At 38.6% G+C, this 22,685-nt stretch overlaps 1 non-coding gene across 1 annotated transcript; it reads left to right on the top strand.

Annotated features, from left to right (window-relative positions):
* Positions 1-10,074: 10,074 nt before the first annotated feature.
* Positions 10,075-10,181, top strand: LOC141722308 (small nucleolar RNA R71). The gene has a single exon (XR_012575325.1). It is a non-coding gene; the product is annotated as a small nucleolar RNA R71 (small nucleolar RNA).
* The last annotated feature ends 12,504 nt before the right edge of the window (positions 10,182-22,685 follow it).

Genomic DNA, 22,685 nt, shown 5'->3' with positions numbered 1-22,685 from the left:
AAGAAATACTTGGATAAGCAAACTGTATTTATTGATAACATCCTCAGCTACTCAAGGATTAAGACAGTCTGCGTGGAATGCCCAAGGATTTTTCTCCAAAGATCAGAAGGAAAGCAACTATACGTTGAGTCTTCAAGAATGAAATTTTGACCAAGGTTAACAAAAGATCATGAATTAATCCATTTACAACTACCTAAGCAAAGCCGTATGGTAATAGATGCCCTATACCGACATAAAGTATTGGAAGTAATTAAGACCACCGAGAAGTTAATAAACGAATTGGAAGGACTAAGATCTGAAGTTCAAATACTTAAAGGTGATGGTACGTGAATATATGAGATTACTTTTCAGCCTTAACTGATGAAAAAGAGTAAGAGATGTTTAAATGTTTGGAAAATAAGTTAGAAATGAGCATTTCTTATCATCCTTAAATGGAGAATCAAAGTACGGAAGTGATTAGGAAATGTAAGATATGTTGAGAGATTGAGTTGTAAGGAAACACTGGAATGATCATTTATCAGTAATGTCAACTTTGGAAGGCCACTTTACCAAGCTTCATGTGAACGCAAGTGTAGGTCCCTAGTTTTATTAAGATAAAGTGGAAGAAAGAAATGTGTCAAATTCTAAGTTAATTCAGCACACCAAAAGTGTAGTGATATTGATTGAAGCAGTTCGGAGTAGACAAGGAAAGAAGGCGAAATTGAATCGAGAGAGAAAATGAGTATAGAAATAGGACCAGTAGTGTTAGTACAAGTTTCATCTTGAAAAAAAAAGACTAGATAAGTCTAAGTAGAAGAGACAGGTTAAGTCCTAAAATTGGTGAACCATTCGAGGTATTAATAAATATAGATAAGGTTGTTCATGAGTTGATATTACCGTCGCAACAGTATGTACATATAGTGTGTTTGGTCTGTTAAAGATAAAGACGATAAGTATCTGATTTAAATTAAATGATTGATCAGGAGTCAATGGGGCTCTTGTCCAAATTTGCTTTGCGTAGAGTGATCAATCCAGAATCTTGATCGTTAAGGCGAGTCATTGGAAATAAGTGTATATCTATAATAAATACGTTTGAACCCTCGAGTAGAAGAGTCTACTTGGAAATTAGAGTCATATATTGTTAGGGCGAAAACACGCACTAATATTCACGCAAGTATACGCGTTCGCAAGTAATATAGAATACTTTCTAGTTCGTTCCCTCAGAGACTCAGACTAAATTATTGTCTAATTAAACTCACTCACCAATGTATGATTACTTCTCAATGTTAAGATACTAACACTTAAAATTGTTGATTAAATATTAACTATAATTAACTACTTAATTAATCACTTAATTAACACTTCAATTTATCAATAATAAAACACTCATGAGATCACAACTTCATTATTACTTCCTTCTATAACCATTGTTATTACCCTTAGCATGAGACAGTGATGATATTAATCGAATAACACGAAACTGATAAAAGCCAACTTTCATTGTACTAATACCATTCTACCAAGCATCCACAATTAAGATAGAAGTTGAATAGTCATCAATTATGTTGAGTTCCCATATGTCTACAGAAATTGACAACACAACGATTTAAGCACAAGTTATTCCTTTTGATTACATAGGGTAAATAAAACTGTTAGAGTTACCCACTAATCATGCACAATGTACATGAACCTATGCTAGCATGGCAAGTTCTAAATCTCAAGATCCACCATCGCTTCACAAGAGATTAACACCCTATCTTATATGTTCGCGACGCACATAAGCCGAATACGCACAACCAATACTAGATATCATGCAATCATCACACACTAAAGTATTAAACAATTAACTAAAGAATTCCATAATAAATCCGTTGCAACCCCATGATCACGATTAGCCCATAATAGCACTTATCGTCATCATGGGTTCATATGAAATCATGATAAACAAACACAAGAAAATAATAACTAAGCTAATTATATTAAAACAGAGTACGTCACAAGAGTAAATAAGTTCAAAGCAAGAAAACTAGCATCCAACGTTACAACGAAACAAGAATCACAAGAATATATGCTTCCTCTTCGTTGCGGTGTGCTAAATCGGTCTTCTTCCTTATCTCCTTCGCTCCTTGCGTAAAAACACAATCTTCTTCAATCCACCCTTGTGAAAACGTCTCAAATCTATTTATATAATAGTCCCATAAAACTCAGATTACATAGAAGTGGAAACCAAACAGAAGTAGAAGTCCTAAAATAATTTGTCTTTTTTCCCGACCCTGCGCGGCCGCTCAGCATAGCTGAGCGGGCGCTCAGCAATGCTGAGCGGGCGCTCAGACCTCTACTGGAAAAATTCTGATTTCGCTCCGTTTCTTTGCCGTAATCTGCCCGTTTCTTTCCTCTCGCAATGGTGAACACATGGCAAGGCTTATTCTTGATGATTCCTCCCCCGAAATGCAACTAAAACCCTGAAATGCATAAACACTAGAAAAACGCATCAAATACACAAAATACTTGATTTCAAGACACCAATTTAAGCCATTTTAAGACGCTCTAAGTGGTATAAAATGCCACTTATCACACCCCCAAACTTAAATCGATGCTTGTCCTCAAGCGTCACAGACTCAAAAATAAATAAAAACATGCATGAATGCAATCTATATGAAAATGCAGCGATCCCCCTTACTACAATCAACCAACCAAATTGTCACATCTCAACGAATGCAGTTAGACAACTAAAGATCAATAAACTCATGCAAACGGATATACAGCCAGAAACGTGGTGTGTGCAAATGCTTAACAGATATGCTTCGGAACTAAACCAATTACTATGGCTAGACTATCCTCAAGGCAGTCCTATGATTATACAAAGAATAAAAAATTCTAGGCACAAAGTGATATACAACACTACAAGAACTCTGGAGCTTACTACGGAATTGTGCTTTTTATTTACAACTCGAATGCTCATTTGACCGTGCAATGAGTGAGGTCCACAAAAGACTTATACAATGGTATCCATGTAACGAGCGTTAGGTTAGCGGATCCCAGACTCTAAAAGCCTTAGGTCACTAGGCACAAAGTCCCCTAAGAACTTAATAACTCGAATACCAAAGAGCCCACTCTTGATCAATTATGCAAATTTTTTTTTTTTTTTTACTTCTGAGCAAGTGCGTTTCGCTCATCTTGCTCAACCCTAGACTACTCGCACCATATGCGAGCCGGCTACTAGCCATTTGACGCCTAGCCACAACTAGCAACAACTTCCATATTTTTTTCTCCAAATTTTTTTCTTTTTCATGTCTTTATCACTAAGAACCTATAATCGAATTCTAAGCATAATAAGTAGATTGACCTTGAAAACAACCAAATCATAACAACAATCTAGCCCTTATGCATTCTCTAAGACTTAGTGGACTTACAATTGTTTCTAGCATGCATATCAACCTACACAACTTAATATCACTTTAATGCTATCACTACACTCGCATCAATATCAAAATTCAGTCGATAAATCATTGCAAAAGGGATCATGGTAAATGCATGAGAAAAAAAAACTATATGGCATAAATTATGCAACTATATGAACTAAACTATCATGAATATGCAACTAAATGATACACACACAATATTCCTTAACTACCACCCCCAAACTAAAAATCTTCACTGTCCTCAGTGAAAGTAGTAGAAAGGAACACAGGGTATACCTACTCGGAGTCATCATCATCATCACCCTCAGTGGGTGGAGTATCAGGCGGCGGGTATGCAGAGTCCTCACCAAAAACTGGCCACTGGATATCAGCTCCAAGGCCTCGAAAAGCAGTCCCTAATGCAAGGGTGAGCTCCTGAGCAAACCTGCTCTGCGTCTCATACATGGCATCCATCCGCCGTGAAAGCCTCCTATACTGGGCATCAACCATCCCAGCACCCTCCTGAGCTCTCGAAGAACCAGCCTCATCACGCCCTGGCCTAGCCATAGTAGCACCTCGTGCTGGACGCCCTCCTGGAAGACGATAACCCAGCCCATGCTCCTCAGGCTCACCACCGGCCCACTCCTGCATCCCATTCAGAGTGCCAGAATCAATCGGAGCTGCTGGCAACTACAACTGCTCATGAGCCGGTCAGTTCACTCCCACTGCTCGGCATAGCTTCGTAACCGTAGATGCATAAGGGATGTTCATATGCTTCGCTCCCCTCAAAAACTTCAGAATTCCTTGGTAGATAAACTCACCAAGGTCCACATAGTATTCCTCATTCAGAATTCCCCACAACAACTGTGCTCTCTCAACTATGACCTCGTGTGCATGCGAAGAAGGCAAAATATTAGCACAAATAAATGCATTCCATGCACGGGCATACCTGTTCATGGCGATCGCCGGAAAGTGACGATACTCATTAGTGCCGGTCCTGCAGGTCCAAACTGTGCCCGGTCAACAGAGAGTCGCACAAATCAAATCCAAGTCAAAATCCTCAGCAGTCTTTTCATTCCAGTTCTCCTCCTCGGGCTTCCTCTCTCGCTGTCCAATCACACGGCGAATCGCCGCAGGATGATAATCAACCGTCAGCCCACGGACCACAGAAAATCCATTCTTTTCGGCCTTCGCGTTCGCGTAGAACTCGCGAACAATGCTCATCGGTACTGCTTCGGGTGACTCACAAAAAGCTATCCACCCCTTCTCTGCAATCATGGGCAGCAACTCACCATCCCTCCCTGATGGTAAAAACCCCCTCTCCTTCAGAATCGGCTTCCCCAACAGCCTAGTGTACTCCTCCTCCGCAGCTCTGTCAGTTAACCGAGGTCTTGCAGCAGTACCCCTCGATGAATCAGCAGTAGGAACTGTGCTGCTGCTGTTAATAGTGCGTGCTCTCTTGGGTGCCATTGATTCGTGAATAAAAGTGTGTAAGAACTAATTTTTGATGTTTGTGAGAGGGTTTAAGTGTAGGAAGTTTTGTGGGAGATATGTAGGATAGGTGTATGTATATATAGGGTGTGGATTAGATTAGGGTTTGGGAATTAAGGAGTAAAATGATGGGGTAGTGGGAATAAATCGTGGGTTTATGGGCTAAAACTGTTTTTTGTGTGTTTTGTTTTTTTTTTTCTGAACTGAAAAAAAAAATTCTGGTACTCGACCTCTGAGCGGTCGCTCAGCAAAACTGAGTGGGCGCTCAGCTTGCTGCGCGGTCGCTCAGCAAAGCTGAGCGGGCGCTCAGGGGGTCACTGGAAAAAAAAATTTTCAGCCCCTGTTTTCTGATTTTTTTGTGTTTTTGGATAGGTTATTAACTTCTAAGGGTTCCTGTAACAACAATTCATGGGTTGCCTCCCACACAGCGCTTCTTTTTCATCATTAGCTTGACGTTTCGTACCCTTCTCAAGTAGTTAACAAAATGGCACTAACCACTTCTCGGTTTGCCATGTCCCCATAGTAGTGCTTCAACCGCTGACCGTTAACCTTGAATGCTTGGTCCGGATCATTCTCAAAAATTTCCACCGCTCCATGTGGAAACACAGTTTTGACAATAAAAGGTCCAGACCACCTTGATTTCAACTTCCCAGGAAAAAGTCGGAGCCGAGAGTTGAATAAGAGAACTTGTTGCCCTGGCACAAATAACTTTGGATGTAGCTTCCTATCGTGCCACCTCTTCACCTTTTCCTTATACATTTTATTATTTTCGTACGCTTGAAGTCGAAATTCATCAAGTTTATTAAGCTGAAGCATTCTTTTCTTACCAGCTGCATCTAAATCCAGGTTCAGCTTCTTCAATCCCCAGTAGGCCTTATGCTCAAGCTTCGCAGGTAGATGACATCCCTTACCGTACACCAACTGAAACGGTGACATCCCAAGTGGAGTTTTGTATGTTGTTCTGTAAGCCCAAACAGCTTCATCGAGCTTTAAAGACCAATCCTTCCTTGACGGACAAACAACCTTCTCTAGAATGCGCTTTATCTCTCTGTTAGACACTTCCGCTTGACCATTTGTTTGCGGATGATAGGCAGTAGCTACTCGATGATTCACATTATAACGCTGCATCATAGAAGTGAACTTACGGTTGCAAAAATGCGATCCTTCATCACTTATGATTACCCGAGGTGTTCCAAACCTTGTGAAAATTTGCTTATGAAGAAAATTTAGCACTGCCTTTGCGTCATTTGTCGGTAAAGCTTTAACTTCGACCCATTTTGAGACATAATCGACTGCCAACAAGATGTACTGATTATTGCAAGATGAGATAAAAGGCCCCATGAAATTGATTCCCCATACATCAAAGACCTCGACTTCAAGCATCACATTTAATGGCATTTCATCCTTCCTTGACAAATTTCCCACTCTTTGGCAATGATCACACCTTAAAACAAACTGATGAGCATCCTTGAACAGAGTAGGCCAGAAAAAACCTGCTTGCAGAATACGAGCTGCCATCTTCTCACCACCATAGTGTCCACCATAAACCGTGGAATGGCAGTCTCGTAATATCCCCTCCGTCTCACAGAACGGGATACATCTCCTGATGATCTGGTCAGCTCCCTGTCTAAACAAATATGGTTCATACCACATATACCACTTCACCTCATGCATAAACTTCTTCTTTTGAGCGGATGTCAAATTAGGAGGCATTATATTGCTGACGAGATAGTTTACAATATCTGCAAACCATGGTTCTTCCTCCTGAATTGCAAACAACTGCTCATCCGGAAAAGATTCATTGATTAACGTCCTATCTTGTGAAGTAGAATCGGGATTCTCCAACCTAGAGAGATGGTCAGCTACTTGATTCTCAGTACCTTTTCTATCTTTGATCTCTAACTCAAATTCCTGAAGTAAAAGCACCCAACGAATGAGTCTCGGCTTCGAATCCTTCTTGGAAACCAGATAGCGAATAGCTGCATGATCAGTGAATACTGTTACTTTCGTACCAAGCAGATAAGATCGAAATTTCTCAAAACCAAAGACTATAGCCAAAAGCTCCTTCTCAGTAGTGGTGTAGTTCAATTGGGCACCATTTAAAGTCTTACTCGCATAGTAGACCATATGGAAGAGATTTTTCTTGCGCTGTCCCAGAACTGCACCTACCGCATAATTACTTGCATCACACATCATCTCAAACGGTTCTGTCCAATCTGGTGCTGTAATAACTGGTGCAATGATCAAACTCTTCTTGAGAGTCTCGAATGCTGCCAAACATTCATCATCAAAGTTGAAAGGCACATCTTTCTCAAGCAAATTGCACAACGGCTTAGATATCTTTGAAAAGTCCTTGATGAATCGCCGATAAAAACCCGCATGACCAAGAAAACTATGGATTCCCTTCACAGAATTAGGTGGGGGAAGATTTTCAATGACTCCCACCTTGGCCTTGTCCACCTCCAGACCCTTGCTAGAGACCTTATGCCCAAGGATAATGCCTTCACGCACCATAAAATGACATTTCTCCCAATTGAGCACCAAATTAGTTTCCACGCATCTTTTGAGTACGGCTCGCAGATTATTCAAACATTCATCATATGAGTGTCCTAAGACGGAGAAGTCATCCATGAACACTTCGACGTTATTTCCAATCATGTCAGAGAATATAGCCATCATACATCTCTGAAAGGTGGTCGGGGCGCCACATAACCCAAACGAAACTCTGCGAAAAGCAAACGTGCCAAATGGACAAGTGAAGGAAGTTTTTTCCTGATCCTCTGGTGCAATACAAATCTGATTATACCCGGAATAACCATCCAGAAGACAAAAATACTCATGACCCGCCAATCTATCAAGCATCTGATCAATAAATAGAAGAGGGAAGTGATCCTTCCTTGTGGCTTTGTTCAATTTTCTATAATCCATGCATACTCTCCATCCTGTAACTGTTCGAGTGGGGATGAGCTCATTCTTTTCGTTTGCGACCACAGTGATACCTCCCTTCTTAGGTACACATTGTACGGGGCTCACCCACGAGCTGTCAGAAATAGGATAAATGATGTCTGCATCTAGCCATTTCAGAATTTCTTTCTTCACCACCTCCTTCATGATGGGATTCAGTCTTCGCTGCTGTTCCACAGTTGGCTTACTACCTTCCTCTAGCAGAATTTTATGCATACAATATGAAGGACTTATCCCCTTGATGTCTGCTATGGTCCATCCTATAGCCGATTTGAATTCTCTCAAAATCCTTAAGAGCTTGTCTTCTTCACTACCTGAAAGGTCAGATGAAATAATAACAGGTAACGTAGATGAATCACCTAAAAAAGCATACCTCAAGTGCTCAGGTAATGGCTTGAGTTCCAAGGTAGGTGCTTCCTCTATTGATGGTTTGAGCTTCCCTTCAGCGTTCTTAAGGTCAGAAGTACCAAGAGAATCAAATGGTATGTCCAGCTTTCGCTTCCAGGGAGAAGCGTTCAGATATTGTAATTGCTCGTTGCTATCTTCATCATCGCTGTCAAAATCCCCCACTAAGGCCTTTTCCAATGCATCAGACATTAGCATGTGATCGAGTTCCGAAGTAACCGCAGAATCAATCACATCCACTTTTAAGCACTCCTCATCTTCTGTAGGAAATTTCATTGCCTTGAATACGTTAAAGGTCACATCCTAATCTTGGACCCGCATAGTAAGTTCCCCTTTTTGCACATCTATCAAGGTACGGCCAGTAGCCAAGAAAGGCCTTCCCAAGATTATGGGAATCTTCTTATCTTCCTCAAAATCCAGAATAACAAAATCTGCTGGAAAAAAGAGCTTATCCACCTTGACGAGCACATCCTCAACTATGCCCCTTGGGTAAGTAATGGAACGGTCAGCCAATTGTAGCGACATGTATGTGGGTTTTGGATCAGGCAGATCCAACTTTTTAAAGATCGACAACGGCATCAGATTAATGCTTGCTCCCAAATCATAAAGGCACTTGTCAAATGTCAGATTGCCAATTGTGCAAGGAATGGTGAAGCTTCCTGGATCTTTCAGTTTTGGTGGTAACTTTTGCTGCAGAACAGCGCTGCATTCTTCCGTGAGAGCAACGGTTTCAAGGTCATCCAGTTTCACCTTCCTTGAAAGAATAGTCTTCATAAACTTCGCATAACTAGGCATTTGTTCTAGAGCCTCCGCGAAAGGTATATTGATGTGAAGTTTCTTGAACACCTCCAGAAACTTCCCGAACTGTCTATCCAGCTTTTGTTGCTGCATTCTCTTAGGAAAAGGTGGTGGAGGATAGAGCTGTTTCTCCCTTGTATTAGCCTCAGGCAGAGTGTGTTCAGCAGTAGTCTTCCTTGGTTCCACCGCTTTCTCCTTTTGCTTAGATTCTTCACCTCTAATTTCAGCTTCTACTTCTTTTGCCTTTTCAGCATCAGCTACTTTTCCAGACCTTAAGGTAATAGCCTTGACTTGCTCTTTAGCTTCCTTCCTGCCTGGTACTTCCGTGTCACTGGGAAGAGTGCCAGGTTGACGATTGAGCACTGAATTGGCTAATTGACCGATTTGATTTTCCAAGGTCTTGATAGAAACCGCCTGACTCTTGCACAACAGCTTAAGTTCCTCAAAATCAGCACTAGTAGGTGCAGCTGCACTTCCCTATTGCGGATATGATTGCCTTGTAGCATACTGCTGTGGTTGCTGGAATCCAGGTGGGTTAAACTGTTTACTCACTCCTTGCTGATATGGTGGCTGAATAGCATTCTGATTATTCCCCCAGCTGAAATTTGGATGATTTCTGTTGTTAGGATGATAGGTCGCTGGCACAGGCTGCTGTTGTCGCTGATAATTATTCACATACTGAACAGATTCGTTGACAAGAGAACACTGATCCGTAGCATGAGAACCTGCACAAAGCTCACAAACCATAGCTATCTGATTAACTCCATACGTAGCCAGAGAATCAACCTTCATTGATAGCGCTTGGAGCTGGGCTGCAATAGCGGTGGCTGCATCAACTTCCAGAATACCTGCTACCTTGCCTGACGTCATCCTCTGAGTTGGGCTTTGATGCTCATTTGCAGCCATCGTCTCTATAAGATTATACGCCTCAGTATAGCTTTTAGCCCATAAGGCGCCTCCAGCTGCTGCATCGAGCATGGGCCGAGATTGGGCCCCCAAACCATTATAGAAACCAGTGATCACCATCCAATCCGGCATTCCATGATGTGGACATTTTCTCAACATTTCCTTGTAGCGTTCCCAAGCCTCGCACATAGATTCTGTAGGTTGCTGCGCAAACTGAGTAAGAGCACTCCTCATAGCAGCAGTCTTTGCCATCGGATAAAACTTCACCAGAAACTTTTGCGCAAGATCTTGCCACGTAGTGATGGACCCAGCTGGTTCAGAATGTAACCAGTCTTTAGCCTTGTCCCTCAGTGAGAATGGGAAAAGCCTCAACTTGATAGCCTCATCAGTCACGCCATTATACTTAAAAGTGCTGCAGATCTCGACAAAATTCCTTATGTGCATGTTGGGGTCTTCAGTTGCCGCTCCTCCAAAAGAAACAGAATTCTGCACCATCTGAATAGTGCCCGGCTTGATTTCAAAGGTGTTAGCTTGAATAGCCGGATGAAGGATGCTTGACTGAATGTCATCAATTTTAGGCCGAGAAAAATCCATAAGAGCTGGATCAGCTTGAACAATACGATCTCCCATGTTTACTGGTTCTTTCTGCTCAGTTCCTGAATCCGAATCCTCAAAATCTAACTTCTCCGGAATATCAAGAACTTCGTCTGTCTCCTCAGCTGTATCTAAAGTCCTCTTGCAAGCATGAGAACGAGTTTGCATAAATGCTTGCTAAAGTACCTGAAACACAACCGAAAAAAATAAGTAACTACTACGTCCTAATCACTGAGTCCTAATGACCAATGATGGTAAGTACATAAACTAAACAAATACGCCGAGTCCCCGGCAGCGGCGCCAAAAACTTGTTAGGGTGAAAACACGCACTAATATTCACGCAAGTATACGCGTTCGCAAGTAATATAGAATACTTTCTAGTTCGTTCCCTCAGAGACTCAGACTAAATTATTGTCTAATTAAACTCACTCACCAATGTATGATTATTTCTCAATATTAAGATACTAACACTTAAAATTGTTGATTATAACTAACACTTCAATTTATCAATAATAAAACACTCATGAGATCATAACTTTATTATTACTTCCTTCTATAGCCATTGTTATTACCCTTAGCATGAGACAGTGATGATATTAATCGAATAACACGAAACTGATAAAGGCCAACTTTCATTGTACTAATACCATTCTACCAAGCATCCACAATTAAGATAGAAGTTGAATAGTCATCAATTATGTTGAGTTCCCATATGTCTACAGAAATTGACAACACAACGATTTAAGCACAAGTTATTCCTTTTGATTACATAGGGTAAATAAAACTGTTAGAGTTACCCACTAATCATGCACAACGTACATGAACCTATGCTAGCATGGCAAGTTCTAAATCTCAAGATCCACCGTCGCTTCACAAGAGATTAACACCCTATCTTATATGTTCGCGACGCACATAAGACGAATACGCACAACCAATACTAGATATCATGCAATCATCACACACTAAAGTATTAAACAATTAACTAAAGAATTCCATAATAAATCCGTTGCAACCCCATGATCACGATTAGCCCATAATAGCACTTATCGTCATCATGGGTTCATATGAAATCATGATAAACAAACACAAGAAAATAATAACTAAACTAATTATATTAAAACAGAGTACGTCACAAGAGTAAATAAGTTCAAAGCAAGAAACTAGCATCCAACATTACAACGAAACAAGAATCACAAGAATATATGCTTCCTCTTCGTTGCGGTGTGCTAAATCGGTCTTCTTCCTTATCTCCTTCGCTCCTTGCGTAAAAACACAATCTTCTTCAATCCACCCTTGTGAAAACATCTCAAATCTACTTATATAATAGTCCCATAAAACTCAGATTACATAGAAGTGGAAACCAAATAGAAGTAGAAGTCCTAAAATAATTTGTCTTTTTTCCCGACCCTGCGCGGCCGCTCAGCAATGCTGAGCGGGCGCTCAGACCTCTACTGGAAAAATTCTGATTTCGCTCCGTTTCTTCGCCGTAATCTGCCCGTTTCTTTCCTCTCGCAATGGTGAACACATGGCAAGGCTTATTCTTGATGATTCCTCCCCCGAAATGCAACTAAAACCCTGAAATGCATAAACACTAGAAAAACGCATCAAATGCACAAAATACTTGATTTCAAGACACCAATTTAAGCCATTTTAAGACGCTCTAAGTGGTATAAAATGCCACTTATCATATATGCTTGACAAATATCCTCACTTATTTAGTTAAACCAGATTCTGAGGACAGAATCATTTTAAGGGGGGAAGGATATAACGACTCGTGTATTTTTGAATTATTTAAATATGTAATTGTGTAGGTATTAATTAAATAAAATATGTGTATTAGTTTTGGCAACAGTGTGTTGATATATACTATTTGTCTGTGATTTACTGGTGTAAAGGATTGGAATGTGTAGTTAAAAATTTAGTTATATTGTTCTGTTTTATTTTTAAAGGTGATTTTATTACAGTTTTGAATCCGTAAATATTTGGACTGTCTCAAAAATGAGTTTTATGATTCTATAATTTCAATAATTATTTTTGGGATTTTACAAAATTTAGATATCAATATTTTATCAATTATTTAACCCTGTATGATTTTATGATTACATTTAATTGTAAAATCTGTATTTAATTCCAGAATTCTTCAAAAATTATGAAACTCATATTTATTTAAGTTTGGAATATTTCGAGAGTTTTAAAATTATTTTGGAAATTTTCGGGATTTATTTCATCTGTGCGTCGATTCGTTTAATTGCGAAAAGCGGGTATAAATTGCATTTCAGAAATTATTTTAAAATTTTGAAATTTATGTTTTCATTAACTTCGGGATATTTATAATGCTTTAAAACTATTTTCATGATATTCTGAATTTATTTTGAGTAAAACTCGATTCGTTAATTGTGGAATGCGGGTATGTCGTGCGCTTCAGAATTGTGTTAAAAATTATGAAATTTATATTTTTATAGTATTTAATTATTATGACAATTTTATAATTAGTCTGGTATTCTATCGGGTTTTATTTAGCCGCGTGTTTATATCGTTAAATAGCCAAGGGTGGATCAGAACCGGGCATGATAATACACGTGTCAAATTCTTGGAAGTTTAACTGATACGTGGCAGTTCAGGGAAGGCAATAAAATAAAATAAGTATAAAACAAAAGCAACAAAAACACAGAAGAACTCTGTGTCTCTCTCGATTGTCATCTCAGTTTTTATTCTCTCCTAATTCTCGCAATCCCTCCCTGTAATCTCCTATCTCCTTTCTCTTAATTGCTTTCTTCTTTTCCTTCCCCGTTCATGGTAAGTCCGTTACCGGCTTTCTGTTTTTCCGGCCGTCGCCGCCGATTTCGGCTTGGCGGCTGTTCTGGTGATTTTGCTGCGTATATATATTTGTGAGAGTATGTATATGCGATCTGTGGGTGTGAGGTTCCGTTGGCCACTGCTGTTATACGTTTCTGCTGTTCTTTTTCTTCATCTCCGGTCGCCGCCATTGTTTCTCCGGCGAGGTGGCCGGCGTGCGTGTGATGCACGTGCGTGTGTCCTTTTGCGTGGTTTCTACTCTGTGATGCTATTTCAATTCGGGATTATCTGAAATTAGATATGTTTGTTCGATTGGGTTTTGATTGATTTACTCGAGTTTTTTTCTGAAATTTTCGAATGAACATTTAGTGTATTTGTTCGAATTATTTTGGTAAAAAAAATTTTTGAGTGAATCCCTGAAATTATCGGAATTAATTATTTGCGAGAATATTTAATCGGTAGAATACGCGTTGGAAACCCAAATTAATCGGGCACCTGCGGATTTTACCGCCATCGGCGATGAGTCTCGGCGAGCCGATGGTGGACCGTGATGATGTAATCTGAGTCCTAAATTTTTTTTAAAAAATAATATTTAGTGCGTGAAATTAATTTTTGAAGTGAAAATTCTATGTTATATCGAAGTGGGGAGATAATTGGATTGTGATTGGATTGTTGGATTGTGATTGTTGTGAATTTGATTATGGTTGGTTTGACGTCGAATTGTTTCGACGGGTAGTCCGATAAACAAAGGAGACGCTGCCCGATTACCGGGAAATCAAACTACGGAAACACGGGAGCGTATCCGGGGATTATCGGGACGTCGAGCGAGTATAAGTGTATACATAAACGTATGTTTTACATAAAACCTGATTATATATTGTAGTGAAACGTTTGCCAAAACCAATAACCCTAATTTCATACGATAACAAGTATACGTACTTTATGAAAACAAACACTGAATCGATTTTCGAGAACGTGAACCCTAACGGTTGCCTGTATTGCAATACTGTATATGTTACGAGTTGAATTTAAATATCGTTGGGTAAGAATTAGTATCGAGGATATGTCAAGCATACCTAGACATCTAACGTAGGGCATTTCGACCCTGTAGGTTATGATCGAGAACCTGAAAGTGGACGATGGACTAAAGATAACCTATTAGTCAATTGACGAGTTCAGTAGAGTTTCTACAGAAAGACCTAAGTATCGAAGTTGAATCCAATGGGATCTAGTGGTTGGACGTTAGAGCCTGAGCAGCAGAGTCGGCTCTGAGTTGATCAGTAAAAGTTGTAAAGCCTTATAAGGCAAGTACTTCCGAACTTTTCTTCAAGATTGATCGCGGTTATTTTTGAACTGTTTCATAATATGTCGCTCTTATTCAAAATAACTCTTGTTTATATTGCAAATGCTTTAAACTATTTACCCTTGAACCCTGATTTTTCTTGATCATGAGCCGTAAGCCTTATTCTTTGCAAACTGTCCTTTGTTGATCCTCAGACACCAAACCATACAAATATAATACTACTCTTCAAAGATATAATTACCAAACATCAAACACTGGAAGAAAATTGTTTGAAAACACAGAAACTTTTATACTCCAGCCATTCTTTATAACATCAAAGAACTATACCCCGAAAAATCATTATTTGTCTAATACCTGATTCTTTTATAGATTGAAAGCCGTTTCTTTTACATACCCTGATATACCCTTGTGATATCCATGAGTTTCCTTACATTTTATTCAAATGTTTAATCATCATTGATTATGATCCGGTGTTATCGAATTATATTGTTTATCATATTGAACTGCTTTAGGATTGGATAGTTTTTTTATATATGTGGACAGATTCGTGGTCAGACCATACCAATGGTCAAGTTAGGCCAATGTGTGCCTTGGATCCAGTAATTAGGGCAGTGCTGTGTGCTTTGCTCGGGGTTAGTGCATGACTGATCAGCAGCCTAACCTTGGTTTTAAAACTTCAAATGAATATCCAATTCTAATGATTAGTTAAAAAGAAACTTGATTCCTTTGAATCATCTCATTTGATAATTATTTAACCTCAATTATCGTTATCATGACTTGCTGAGCTAGTTAGCTCACTTTTGCGATTTTTTTTTATATATTTTACAGTTGAAAAGAATATGGATGATAGTGAAGTTCCTCAGTCCAAAGTGCGGGCTAAGGTTCCAGTTGATTTGAATCGAGCTAGCAGAAGTTTCATGCGGTATAGAGATAATCAGATTGTAAGAATGATTTTATTATCAATTGTAAGTTAAATTAGTCGGGACTTGGTACGTTGTAATAAAGGTTAAGATTGTGGCTTGTTTTCATACTTTAACCTGTTGCGATCCATGGTTTTGTGAAGCAGGGTCATTATCAATAATATTTCTTATACAGGTTCATATATCGTGTTTGTGTTGTGGACCCCAAACTTCTGACCCGGGTTTAGAGGACGCCACAGTATGGAACTGTTACCTCTCAGTGATGAACAAATATCACGAGAGCTGCTAGGGTTTTCAATGAATAATCTTCTCGAATATGATAACACTTATAGTGTAAACCCTATGTCTGTGTTTATATACTACACAGTTACAAGATAATCGCTAATTGATATGGAATATAATTCTGCTTCCTAAAATATATCAATCAGATATCTTTTCTTCCAAGTATTCCATTCTTCACAGAACTCCTTCTTCATGCATATCTCTTCTTATGTTTATCTCGATCTTCTTTCCTTTAATCAGCTACTATCCTTATCTAATCGTCCTTCAGCACTTAAGTTCTGATATCCATCTTCTGATGATTATCTCCTGATAATATAAGTACTGATATCCTTAAGTCCTGACTTCCGGTATAAGTACAGATTCCCAGTTAAGTACTGATTTGTCCTGTTAAGTAAGATCTGAAAACTAAACATAAATCATATTAGCCATGACATTATCAAATATATCTAACAATCTCCCCCAACTTGTAAATTAGTATAATATACAAGTTTAACAGATATTTGATGATGTCAAAAACATTAAGTACAAATGCATGAGAATTAGACTAGATAACTACAACTTACAGTCCTTGAAGCTTTACCAATATTTAACTTCTGACAACAACTTCAGTCTGTACAAATATCAGAATTTAAGTAGTTGTAGATCTTTGACTTGGCTTCATCTTCTGATCTCTCTGATGTCAGGAGTTGTTCTGAGATAGTTCTTCAACAAACATCTCTCAGCATATCTAAGTTCATCAATCATTCTCCTTTTGGCATCTTTAAGCTCTGCAGTATCTTCACGAATTTGAAAGATTGCAGCCCTGAGATCATTAATCTTTGCTTTTCTTATATCCTGATCCAGTCTGATCAAATAAGCTTTAACAGACTCAAGATTGAATTCCACAGCCCTGTAACCCAGAAAAGTAGTTATAATTTTAGCAGTGTTGGGCTTCATTTCAACTATATCACCCTTGTGATCTCTATACTTTGGAACATATGTGCTGTCAGATTTAACAGAATAAAGCCTTTTCTGTCTCTGAATCTGATCCTTCAAATAGTTTGCAGCAGTTCCTGTCAATCTGTCATCCACTTGAAGTAAGAATAGTACATGCTCCAGTTCTTCAAAATACTTCAATGGAATGGCATTTTGCCTTATATGATAAACCCTACCATCTGTCATGAAATACAACAAGATGTATTCTTTCAAGTAGGTATGGTAAACCATTTGTACAGATTACAGTTGATTCAATCTCTCAGGAGTTGCTCCAGTACCTGGTTCACTGAAGGAAGTTGGATCATTGGTAGTGTTCTGTATTCTCCTTTCATCAGCACTTCCCAATCCAGTTTTATCTCTTGCTTCCTTTCCAGTAACTACTCTAGCTTCAAAACCACTTGCAGTAGTCTTCAAAGGTTGAGTCTGTTTTGCTTTAGTGAATCCTGGTAGGAGTGTCTTTGGTCTATCTTCTGATATCAAGTTAACTTGAGCTATGTCAGAGGTTACTTGCTTCTTCTGAATATCAGAACTTACAGTTTCTTGACTCTGAACAACTTGAGCCATGTCAGAGGTTGTTTTAAGAACTTTTCTTAAAGTCAGAGCAAGATCATCCTTTTCATCAGTAATTTCTTCATCCTCAGGAGGCACATAAACCTTGATAGGTTCACTAACCTTTTCTTTACCCTTGGATCTTGGATCTATCTTCGGTTGTGATTTAGACAATGTTGCTTCAGTATGTGTCCTTTCTTTGATCACAATGCCTTTGAGTTTTGGAAGTAGCTTTTTACCAGAAGCTTCAGATTTAGATGTGACTTTCTCTAATTTAAGTCTGGCTTCTTCTTCCATTAAACTCTCCAAGTCCATTCCTGGATTTTCCTGAAGAAATAACTGTCTTGACATTTCCTCATCAAGATCTAAAAGTTCATCAGAACTTATCCTTTTACTAGTAGCAGAACTTATTCTTTTCCCAGTATCAGAACTTGTCCTGTGACTTGTGATTGCAGCTTTTCTTGATGTGAAACCTTTACCTTGACTATGACCTTTACCCGTTCCAGAGTTTCCTAGATCATCCTTTTCATCATCCTTCCCTTTCAGTGTCTTGTCAGTCTTGCATTTGGACTTAATTACTTTCTCCCCCTTTTTGGCATCAGCAGGTAGTAGAAGAGAGACAAGCAATTCCACTGAGGCTTGGATTTCATTAAGTTATGATTTCTGAGAAGCTTGATTTGTCAGAATATCATCAATCTGAGCTTGTTGTTTCTCTTGAGTCTTCTCAATAAAAGCAATCCTGTCAAAGGTAGGCTTGAAGAATTGTTTCTTATTAATCTTGTGAATTTGATCTTGTTTGATAAATTCTTCCCGAATCTTGTGTAGCTCTGCATGAGTAGTTGAATGAAGACCTTGGAGATGTTTAGTACTCAATGCAGTGACTCTAAGCTGGGTTTTGAAATCATCAGAATTTAACATTTCATCAGCTTTAGTCAAGTGCTCAGCAAGATGCTTTTCAGTTGGAACACAGGAAACTGAATTCCATTCCTTAGTCCACTCCTGACCTGCAGGAGTTTCACTCCAAGGCACTGGTGCTTCTCCGATAACAAACTTCTTAACAAGTTCAGACTTAAGAATAGTTTATTGAGGAGCATGTCCTCAAGGACCTGCTTCATCAGCATCTGCAGTTGGAGCAGCATCACCAGTATCTCCAGCATGTGCAACATTAGAACTTACAAAATCAGTATCCTCTGATAAAACAACAGTGTGAGTAGCAATGGAGGCTTCAGCATCCTCTAATTGCTGATCTGGTTCTAAGTTCTGATCAACAGCCATATCCTGATGCTCACCTAAAGTCTGATCATCAGCATCTAGATGCAGAGAAGGTGTTGTAGATAACTCTGGAGTTTGAACAGCATCAGTAACAGGGGTTGTTGAAGGATTAGTTGCTGTTGGAGCTTCTAAGAGAATTACTTCAGGCACAACCAAGTTTTGAACATCAATATCATCACTTGTGCCTGCATCAACAAGAGATACAGATGGTGTGATAACCTTTTCAGAAATAGCTTCCTTAGATGGAGTTGATGGAGAAGAAGTAACGTTAGCAAATTCCTTTTCTTATGAGATCAGAGATTCCTGATCCCCTTCCTTAGCTGCTTCCAATTCATCATCTGAAACTGGCCTATTTGCCCTCTGTTTCTTGTATCTCTTTATAGATTTGGATTCCTTGGGAGTTTCAGGAACAGTCATTCTTCTAAGCCTCTTGAGAAGCCTAGATCCCCCAATTCCGGAATCCTTCTGAGAAGTCTCTTTCTCAGCTTCACCAATAACAGGTTCTGAAGAAGTAACCTGTTCCTCACTATCAGATTCATCTCTCAAAGCAATCTTCCTTTTCTTCTGTAGTGTTTTAGGAACAGTCTTTGTCCTCTTTGGTTTGGAAGATGAAGGTTTCACAGTAGGTGCTGATGATGAGGGTTGAACTGTCTATGAAATGGAGAGATAGGATTTGATATATTGTCTGAGGGTTGGTTCAGTAGAATGAGTGGTAGGTGCTGATGGTTGTTATGATTTTTGGGAGGTTGTTATTGGTTGGACATCAGAATAAATAGATCTATAAGTATCAGGATCAGCATTTACTAAGATTTGTTTTATAGACTGAGGAATCTGTAAAGGTCTAACCACTGATTTCTTAGTGTCAGCATTTACCAGGTCATTAAAGTAGCGTTTTGCAACTTTAAAAGGTGGAGTTGAGGAAATGACTAATTGAGGTTCATCAATACAAAAAGTATATATAAGTTGACAGAATCTAGCAAAGTACACAACATTCCTATCCTCTGTCATCCTATCTCCAATAAAACCAATTATACCAGTTGCAAAGTCAAAATGAGTTTGTTTATAATATCATACCCGATGTGCTGACTCAAAATTGGGATAGCATCAAAATTCGAACATTTGTTCCCAAAAGCTTTAGTGATGCAGTCAAAGAAGAAGCTCCATTCTCTTCTGATATGAGCCCGTTTCAACTGCCCAAGTTTTGCCAAACTCTTTTCATACCCCAAATTGGCCATTAACTCCTGAAGAGCTGATTCCTCTGGAATTGAAAAGGTACATCCTTCTGGGAGATGTAGAGACTTGCGTATTGTACCAGGAGTGACTGAATATGAAGAATCACCCACTTCGAAAACATTACTAGGAGTGCCATGTCTACCCCCATCATCAAAGTGCCCAGTCCGCCAAAATGTCAGAACTTGTTGGCTTGAAAAGACTGAAGGCTGGGTCAATGCATACCCAATCTCACTGTGTGCAAGAAGATCTTGCACAAAATGCAATTCAGATGGAGCTTCAGCATGATCAAGAATTGCAGCATAGTTGTTTGGAACAAACTTAGCTCCATCAATGATTAAATCCTTAGGTGCCATATGAAAAATTGAGATTTAAGCGTGCCTGTTAGGTGTTTGATAAAATGTCTGTATGAAAAACTAACGTGAGAAGAAGAAAGAGAGTAAAAGCAAGGAGAGAAAAAAAATTTGAAGGGAAATAAAAGATTAAAAAAAATCTTCTCTCTTTCTTATACTCAAAAAAAATGTTACCGTTGGACACCTGTCAGATATACAGTAATAACGGATAGTTACTGGGATCGAGAAAACATTAATCATTACTTACCCACTTGCCGTTTTTCAAGGAAAAACTGTTCCACTTACCCAGATATTCCATTAATCAAGGTGAAATAGTTTTAATTCAAAATTGAAACCGTTCCCACTTATTTAATTATTTTTCACTGCATCATTAATATTCTGAAAATAAATCAAGTGAAAATGACCAAGATAAATCAGATGAGTAAGTACTGATAAAGGAAAATCAGAACTTAAATTAAAACTGAAGTTATATGGTCACCAGAAAATGACTATGTATCAGGATTTATCAATGCATTACAAAAGAACTTAGAGACAAAATCTTGAAACAAAAACAAATTTCATTAATATATCAAGTGAATACATTCATGAAATTGAAATTACATCAGAATTTATACAAGATTTCCCTAAGCTGCTAAACCTAACATCAACAGCCTTAGTCCTAGCTCAAGAAGCAGGGCAAGGCTGACGATGAAGAAAAATAGGAAGAAGAAAATAAATCATTTCTTCTTCCTACTCTCGACAAACAGAATGGCGAGTCGAATGATTCGCTCTTGCTGGCAGAGAGCTTCCAGCCTTTCCTCCTCCAATCGCTCCAGATGGCGATGGTAATCCATATAGAAGAACAGGAGGTGGGTGAGTACCTCCTGTGGGACAGAGTCCCATATCTCATCAGGAATGGCAGTGACGTGCCATTCCTGCTGCCAATCGGCACAGCTTAGCTCCATATTGAAGGTTTCGTAGTTCAAAAACATGTTGTATCTGACCATGGTATTTTTGAAAGAAAAAGTATGAAGGTAAGGTGAGGTTGGGAGTAAAAATTTGATGGGAAGGCTGATGTGAAGTGGGTGCTTATATAGGCAAGAGAATGCCAGAAGACGCAAAGGAATTTAATGCTGACAGGTAGAATTAATTCTACCTCGTCTCCCCAGACTTGGAAAAAGAAAAATATTCATTGGAAAGAGAAAACATGGTTTAATGCGCACAAGAAGCAAGTAAAAGTTAACTGTTCAAGTACGAATACCATTAACCCTAACCAAAGTGACTATTAATCTTCCACTTCAACATATTCTAGTTCGAACCGAGACTGTTATCAAATTTTATCCACAGATACGTCAAGTAAAGAATTAGACTGTAATATCAGAACTTAGACTTATATCAGAACTTAACAGTCATCAGAACATAATTTCTTAACTCGAAAAAGGAATGCCTATCTTAGTAAGTCCTCATACAAGTTCTGAGTTATGTTCTTCAGAACTTAATCATCAGAACATGCAATCAGAACTTGTCCTCAGAATTTGTGCAAAGTGACACAATGACTGTTTATCTAAAATAACATAGACCACCACAGTAATTTTCATCATTCATATGAAGTGATTAGTGTGTGCATTAAGCTAAATGTCAGACAAAGAGTAAAGTCTAAGTCACTTCAGTACATCTTAGAAATAAGGCATAACTAAAACTTTGCTAAAGAGCTGTCATTATTCTGAAACCTATTGTTGAATAAGTTCATGCTTGAGTCCACCTCAACTATTTTGTGCTAATTTTATGCAACTTTTTAAATTCCATTTCACAGTGGCTTCTCAGTGTAAGTGAGTCACGACTGCTTATCAGAATTTATGCTATTATCAGAGTATTTCTCCAGTAATCATAGAGTGTGAAAAGTCACCAAGAAAATATTTTGCTTTTCTAATGCATATTTACTTAATACCAGCAATGCACTTGGGTCGTCCCTTCCACATTTTTACTCTAGATCTCAAAGGAGTACTTGATTTTATTCTTTGATCCTTTTGCTTTTTCTTTTGAAAAGTGAGGTTTATCAGCACTTAGTGCATTCAGCAGATTTACTAGTATCAGAACTTAACAGATGAGTAGCATTATTCTAATTTGTGACTTAGTAATAAGATAAACAAAGTAAACTCAACTAAGCTCAATTATCAGAATTTGCTTGTGTCATTAGATTTCCACAGAGATAATTACTTCTTACATGGGATCATTTGTTTATTGAAGACTACTAGGTTAGCATCTAGCACAGTTATCCTCATAGGATTGAATAGTTACTTAAACAGACATATCACTTATCAGAGTTTAAAAAACATATATCAGACAACAGTCAGTACTTAAACACATTTGTCAATTAAGCACAGAATACACAAAGAGATTAAATTCTGTAAATACTGATCATAAGGTCTGATATAACAGAACAAGACTAAGCAGATTTAGAGAAAGAACCTGAAACCATTCCAAGTTC

Source organism: Apium graveolens, chromosome 4, assembly GCF_009905375.1.
Source record: "Apium graveolens cultivar Ventura chromosome 4, ASM990537v1, whole genome shotgun sequence".
Classification (NCBI taxonomy): Eukaryota; Viridiplantae; Streptophyta; class Magnoliopsida; order Apiales; family Apiaceae; genus Apium; species Apium graveolens.
Note: the sequence above shows the minus strand (reverse complement) of the source record. Positions and strands in the feature narration are given on the sequence as shown.